Genomic DNA, 7,546 nt, shown 5'->3' on the forward strand with positions numbered 1-7,546 from the left:
CAGTGCAGATCCGCTGCAGCTCTTGCTGCTGCCCCCTCAGGTGCCGCCCGGCCATGCCTGTGAACACAGAGTCTGTCACGGCCCCAGCGGCACAGCTCCCTGCCAGCGGCGCTGCCGGCGCTGCGGCCACACGGGCTGCTGGCCCGGCAGCGCTCAGCTCAGCCCATGCAGCGCGCTGTCGCCCCAGGGCACGGCTGTCAGAGGGCGGCAGCAGCAATGCCCAGGCCAGGCGGGGCTCCACGGCGCCGGGCCCGGCTGCCGCTGCCGGGGCAACAGGCGGGGCTGGGGCCGAGCTGCGGCGGGCTGGGGAGGGAGCCCGGGCTCGTAACTCACCCATGAACCTGATGGCCGCCTCTCGCAGGGGCTCCTGTGGGCTCTCCAGGTAGCGCAGGGCCCGGCGCAGGTGCTCGGCCGCTCTGCTGCTGTCCTCTGCCAGCTGGAGAGAGCGGCAGGAGGGAAGGGTTGGCGCGGGCTCAGCCCCTGGGCCGGGCGCTGCCTCCGCCCCGCCCCGGCCTCCCCTGCCCGCACAGCCCCGAGGCGCGGCCAGCAGCCGCTGGAGCCGGGCTCCCGAGGGGAGGGGGAGGGGGCCGGCTGCTGCCCGGGGAGCCGCGGTGCCGCCCCTGCCCCGCAGCCCCGCCGGGCCGGGCTTTCATGGGCACCCGGCTCAGGCCCACGGGAGCCTGGAGAAGAGCCCGCGCGGCCTCTGGCTGCAGCAGCGCACAGGAGCACAGCTGCCCGGCCCGCACACTGAGCACCGCCCTCAGGGGCCTTCTCCTGGCTGAGTTGGGGATTCCAGGCCGTCCTTACCAGGCACTTGCTGAACTTCCACAGTTTCTGCTCCTTCAGCAGCTTTTTCAGATCCCTCCTCTTCATGAACTTGACCGCATAAAGCAGCGTTTCCCGAGAAGCCTGGAGAGCAGCAGAGACGCGGAGATGGCCCCGCAGCCCAGGGCACGGGACCCGCCTCGCCCTGCCATGGCCTGCAGGAGGCTGCGGTCCAGCAGGCGCAGGGCAGGAGGCAGCCGAGCCCCCTGCCGGGCGGACAGCAGCAGCCCAGGAGTCCTCACCTCTGCCACATGCTGATTCTCATCATTGCAGTGGAAGAAGAGTGGAAGCAGGCTCTGTTGCACAGGGCTTTCCAAAGGTTTTTCTCTCTCTTCCAAATACTCCATCATGTCTCGGAAGAGTTTTATGGAGAGCAGCTGTACCTGGCTATTATCCTAGATGAAAAAAAAAAAGAAAAAACACTTCAGCATTGGCTCCTCCAGGGCGCCCCTGGCTGTAGCAGGGGGCACGGAGCCTTACGTGGTCAAAGAGTGGCAGGAGTGCCTCAGCCAGCTGCATGGCAATGGGGGTTGACAGCAGAATGTGTTTGTGCAGGAGTATAAAGCTGAGTGTGATGAGTGTCATCCCAGCTATCTCTGCATCATTGTCCCCCAGTAGGTGCATGAGGCTTTTGGTCAAGCTCCACATTCTTTCGGCCTGTGTGGAACACAAGTCTGTGAAGTCCCACCCTACTGCCACAGGGCCCAGAGGCCAAAGGACTGTCCTGAAGCACTGGGGCAGCTGAAGCAGGAGGCAGGAGAGCTGGGAGCAGCTGCCCCAGTGGCCAAAGCCCAGGTCAGGCCAAGTGACTGCGTTCCCAGCGCAGCTTCAGCCACTGCCCCCTTCTCACCATTGAGGGATCATCAATGAGCTCGAGAAGGGCCCTGAGCGCCAGGCGACGCCTCTCCCTGCACTCGCTCTGCAGGTACCTTGAAGAGACCTTCACAACACTGTCGCCACATTCACTAGAATCCAGGCACACGAGGACCTGAAAGGCACAGGCCAGTGACGGGGGAGCCGGCCGGCAGGAGCCCACAGCCGCACAGGGCTGGGCCCAGGACGCAGCAGCAGCAGCAGCAGCAGCACAGGGTGCGGGCACCGTCCCAGGCGGCTGCTGCCACGAGAGGGCAGAGAGCTGGGAGGCTGCTCAGCAAGGCAGCGCTGGACACCCGGCTCACCTCCACAAGGAATGCCAGGGTGGGCAGATCCCAGTGTGGCTCCTGTGTGCTGAGCAGCCAGAGGAGGTGGAGTGCAATACTGGAACACAACCGATGACAAGCATGGCGCATCTCCCTAGGAGGGCAAAAAAGGGACCAGGAAGCTGAGCAAATCTCTCCAAGGACAGGCTTACAGAGCCTGGTGGTCTTTTACCACCACCCTGCAAGGGCACCTGGGCCCTTTAGGAGGTGTCTCCTCCTGTGCTCTCTCCCTTCCCAGCCTTTTCCAGTCTGCTTGGCCGTCCCTCAGTCTGTCGTTAGCCGTCCCTCAGTGTGTCCCAGGGCCTTGGGGAATGTGTGGGACAGCTCGGGCACAGAGCACAAATGGCAGGATCAATGGGGAGAAAGAGAGTCTCACCTGGCCAGTAGACCCACAGCATAGTGGCGGGTGTCAGCACAGAGCAGCGTGTCCCAGCCACGCTTGCGTTCCACTGACACCACCACATCCTTGTACTGCTTTTGGCAGAGCAGGGACTTCAGAGTCTGCACTGCAAACCTGTGTGCACAGCAAAGCCCGGGTCACACTGGCAGCACTGGCTCCTTTGCAGGCCACGTGTCAAGGACAGGAGGAGTGGGATGGAGCACCTGTTGGGGCTGGTGGCAAGACCGTGCTCTTCCAGGCAATCCTTCCAGAAGGTTTGGACTTCCTCTGGCATCTCTTCTGTGCTGGAGAACACTTGGAAGAGCAGATGAACAAAAAGGCGGGGGAAATATGGCCTCACTACACGTGGGACAGGGGACTCCTGGAGGATCTTCCACATCACCACGGTTGCCTGCAAAGGACAAAGCCCCCCCGAGACAGCGCTCAGTGCCGAGGTGTCCGTGTGGCAGGGCCCGAACGTGGCAGGGAGAGGCCCGGAGAGAGGCAGGGGGAGCGCGGGGCCTGGTGGGCCTGAAGCTGCCCAGGTTTCCGGCCAGGGCCTGAGGCAGGCAGATGCAGTGGGGGAAGGAGGATGGAGAGCTGCTGGAGAGGCGGCCTTGGGGCCAGCAAAGGCCAGTTGCGGAAACTCAAAGCCAGGGCGAAGACAGCCGTTTTGTCCCCATCCGAGGTGCACGTGCTGTACTCTGGCCAGCTCCCTAGCACATCCAGGAGGATCAGCTGCACTGGCTCGGCAGTCCTGGACGAGCACATGATGGTCTTCCACATGGAGATGGCAGCTCTGCGGGGTTAGAGCTCTGTCTCATGGGGGGTCCCAGACACAGCATCGTGGCCTGGGCATCCCTAGGGGCCCGGGCTGACTGCCGGCTCTGCCTCTGCCCACTGGCCCTTGCTGGCAGCAGCCAGGCAGCCCAGCTCTGTGAGGACAGGCCCTGAGGGGCAGCAAGGCAGCAGGGCAGCAGGCTCAGGGGCTGACATGCCAGGGCTGAGAAAGGCAGCAGCCAGAGGGTTCTGGAACTCTCTGTTGCTCAGACACCTGGGCCAGGCGGTAGAGGGTGATGGGCTTGGGAGGCCTGAGGCCTCTGGGCAGGTGGGCTCCATACCTGTCACAGGATGGGGCAACACGCAGGAGCGTCACGACTGCGTCAGCTGGGTGTGCTTTGGTGAGTTTCAGCAGGGCCTTGTCCAGCCTGTGCTCGGCAGAATCGTTGGCCAGGAGCCATCGGTGAATGTACCTCACCATGGCAGGCACCTGCAGGAGGCACGGGGAGACTTGGAACGCTGCCAGAGAGAGCAATGTCCCCAGGCTCCCCGGAGAAATGCACTGCCATGGCCTCAAAGGCTCTGAGGGACCAGCAGGCGTGGCTGGGGAAGCCACGTATCTCATGGGGGAATTGAAGCCTGGCCCCAGGCTGCTTACTTGTTCTGGCCTGGCAACACCCTTCTCCAGGAGCAAATCCAGCAGGGTGGCACTGGTCTCATGCTTGAGGAGCTCGGAGTGAGCTCTGAGCCCAATGCCCATGGTGCGGGTCTCCTCCTGCTGAATGCTCCGGATGAAGTTGCAAACGAGCTGTAGGAGAAGGGCAAGAAGCCGGGGATGTTGCATGGAGTGCTGCACACACGGTGCTGGGCTGAGCAGGGACAGCAGGCCCAGCCCAGGTGCAGGTGGCTGCAGGTACCTGCGCTGTTCTGTGGAAGCGGCCACGGCTGGATTCCTGCTCTTGTGTGCGCTCCGCAGCTTCATCTGGCAAAGAGGGAGCACAGCCAGAGATGAGGGGCTGCGGGAGAGGCCGGAGAACACAGCCCAGGCCTGCGCTCCCCAGGCAGGCAGAGCCCTGGGATGCCCCAGGGGGATGGAGTGAGGCCGCTGTGGGGTGTCTGCGCGGCCCGTCTTCCCGCCTGTCCGTGGGCATTTTCCCAGGGGATGGCATGGCATGGCATGGCATGGCATGGCATGGCATGGCATGGGGCCAAGTTGGCTGCAGGCTCCAGCCCTGCAGCCCAGCTGTGCCACTCACCCTGCTGTGGTGGATGGAAGGGCATCACCTCTTCAGTCTCCTGTGCTGGGGCTTCTCCAGGTCCTTCTTCCTCCTCCTCCTCCTCCACCCAGGCCATCTTGGGAACTCTCGGGGGTCTCTGCTCCATGTCTGTGACAGGAGCTACTTGCAGGAGAGACGCCTTGGGAAAGCTCTGGGGCACCAAGTGCCACGCTCTGCCCTTGAGGGCAGCTGCAGAATAGAAGCCTCGGAAGGCCACGGGTCACCGAGTCCTGTGCTCTGGCCTCAAGCTCAGCTGCAGGAACAAGGCTGCAGAAAAGCTCCTGGTCAGACGGCAACGAGTGCGCTGTGTGGGGGCTCCTCACAGCACTGCTCTGTCCCGTTGTGCCCCGTTGCCTGTTCCCAGCACCCGGGCAAGCTTCTATTTCCCACGTGTCACAAAGGGACCTTGGTGACCGGGTTCCGTTCCATGGCACGGTGACCGTGCTGCAGCGTGCCACCCAGGGGCCTTGCACACACTGCCTCCTGCCCTGGGGCTGGCCCCGGGCCAGCCAAAGTGGCCCAGCTTGGAAGGAATCCCTGGCCCCAGGTGTCTAAGACAGCCTGACAGGATCTTTAGGAAGGGCTCAGACCATAAGCAAAGGCCGCCCTGCTCTGCGGGCTCAGGCCTATCCCCATATCTTTCCCTGAGAGCATTTGAATTTCTAAATGAGAATCATTTGAAGGGAGGGGATTTACATTTTCCATTTCAGAGAAGACTTCTGCCTTCCTTAGCAGACACCTGTCTCTTCAAACCAAGACAATTGTTTGTCATCTTGCAGATGCGCAGTTGCTGGGCAGCCCCGTTTTACTCCAGGGACCTGGAGAACCATTCCCAACAACTGGGAAAATCCTCGGTGGTCCATCCACCCATAGATGAGGTCTCCAAATTTGCCCCAAAAGTGGGTCCAGCTTTTATAGGCCAAAAAGAGCAAGTCCAATTGACTGGATGATATTTTTAGCCCAGATAGCCCTTCAGCTGATGACACACTTCACAATCAGCAGGGGACACAGCTAGGCCAAAGCCCAGACCTCTGCTGGGAGGCTTTCCATTCAAACACCCTTCAAACAAGCCTCCATGCAAGTCAGTTGGGAAAGTTTCTTCAAATGATCCATTTCTGGCACCTAACTACACAGGGTTATGTGAAAGATTCTAAAGCAGCCGCTCTGGAGTCAAAGAGGCAGCCCTAAGAGTCCTTGTCATCTATTTGTAGCTAAATCACACTTTGGGGGATTGGAAGGGGTTTGGAACACGCTGGAGAGTGGACCTCTGAGTTTTTTAGATGATGCCATTGCTTTTTTTTCTCTTCTACATAGGCAGGAAGGTTGAGTTGGGCTCACATCTCCACCGCATGGCTCACAGGGCCGCAAGACTTGTAGTTACAAGAGCTTTGAAGGATTTCTTGGCCAAGAAGACACGGCCAACAAGGATATTTATGTTTTGGACCCAATCTTCAAGATTTCATCTTACGGACTCATGCTCTCGGGCTCTCTAGCTGCTCAGAGTGACCCTGAGATAAGTTAAAAAGTCTCTTGTCCCAGCCCGGTGGTTGAAGAAGGAGTCAGAGCTCTTAATTTCTCAGTCTCAAGGTTGTTTATTGTATCTTATCTATAAAATTCTTTCTCCTGTCCTGCCGACGTCTGCTCAGCAAGACAGTCTAAGGCACTCTGCCTCCCCTGGGGTGGTGTTATCTTTTTATACTAAAAACTACCTGTACAATATTTACAATCACTTTCCAATCTCTACCATCTATGTTAGACAGTGAGCTTCTACTCTAGACAATTCTCAAAGTGCCAACATCAACCAGAAGATGGAGGCCAAGAAGAAGAAGGAGAAAGGCTGGACATGCCCAGATTCCTCCATCTTGCCCCCTGAAGCCCCATTCTAAAAACCCTCAAAATCTATTTTTCCACTCTGGGATAAATTCACTATCATTCTACTTCATTTTTTGTGGCTGGTCATTCTTCATACAAGGTTGGTGATTGTTTTTTCCAAGTGCTAAATCAAAGGCACGGGGGTCTTGGGCTCTGTGCCAAGGTCTCTGAGCCCTCTGACAGGCTCTCGAGTCCTGCAGGGCAGCCAGAGGAATTTCCTGGGTCCCCACATCATGCTAACAGTGTAAGCTTCCTTAGCCAATCATGCTATGACACACAAACCTACAGCACTGCATCCTAATCTTCTTGTTTAGCATTGTAACTACTTTGATTTCTTCCTAGATCTTGAACTCGAAAACTCTAAACTTTCCTCCACTTCAACTTTTCTCCCCGTGTCGCTGCTATAAACTAGAAGTCCGCATTCTCGCTTCTAGCACCTAAGTTTGGGAGCCCTTTCCTAGGTCTCAGATCAAATCCCGTGTTTAATTCTAAGCTTTGCTGACAAGACCAAAGGTCTGAGATTTCTCTGCATTTGGGTTTCCAACAACACTGATGCTGTTAGTTGCAGAGTGCCCAGGATGCGTCTTGCAAGTCAACTCTGGCAGGAACAAGGCGGCTGCTTGTGGCCTCTGACAGCCCATTGCCCGGGGCTTGCCAGCGCCCCAGCCCCTCAGGGGCTGCCCCAGCCCGGCCAAGCCGCCCGGCAGCAGCGCCGCAGCCCCACAGCAGCTCCAGAGCAGCCCCATCCAGAGGCACCTGGGAGCCCTCAGCAAGGCAGCCAGCAGCACATGGGCAGGAGGACACGGCTGGCGCTTCCTGCCTGGCACAGGGCTTGTGACCATCTCCAGGCACCGCTCTGGCAGGGATCCCCGCAGCTCCGGCCCCTGCCCAGCCGCTCTCTGGGCAGCACAAAGGCTTCAGCAGAACCACCAAAGGCCAAGGGGCTTCTGGCCATTTCACCTGGCCCACTGCACGCCTGGGCAGCTGGCTGAGCGCAAGCACCCATTTCCCCCTCCTCCCCTATGCCCTACGGACCCTGGGCAGCAAAAGAAAAATGCTGGGAGTCTGGTCTGTGTATGTTAACATAGTCTATATTTACATGGTAAAAGAAAAAAAAAAAAAAAAACAATGAAAAAAAATTCTTGAAGAAAAACAAAATAAAACCTGACTCAGGTGGCCCCAGCAAAAAGAGCTTCTGGGATCAGCTCTCCACA

The sequence above is a fragment of the Ammospiza caudacuta genome, chromosome 29, assembly GCF_027887145.1.
Source record: "Ammospiza caudacuta isolate bAmmCau1 chromosome 29, bAmmCau1.pri, whole genome shotgun sequence".
NCBI classification, from domain to species: domain Eukaryota; kingdom Metazoa; phylum Chordata; class Aves; order Passeriformes; family Passerellidae; genus Ammospiza; species Ammospiza caudacuta.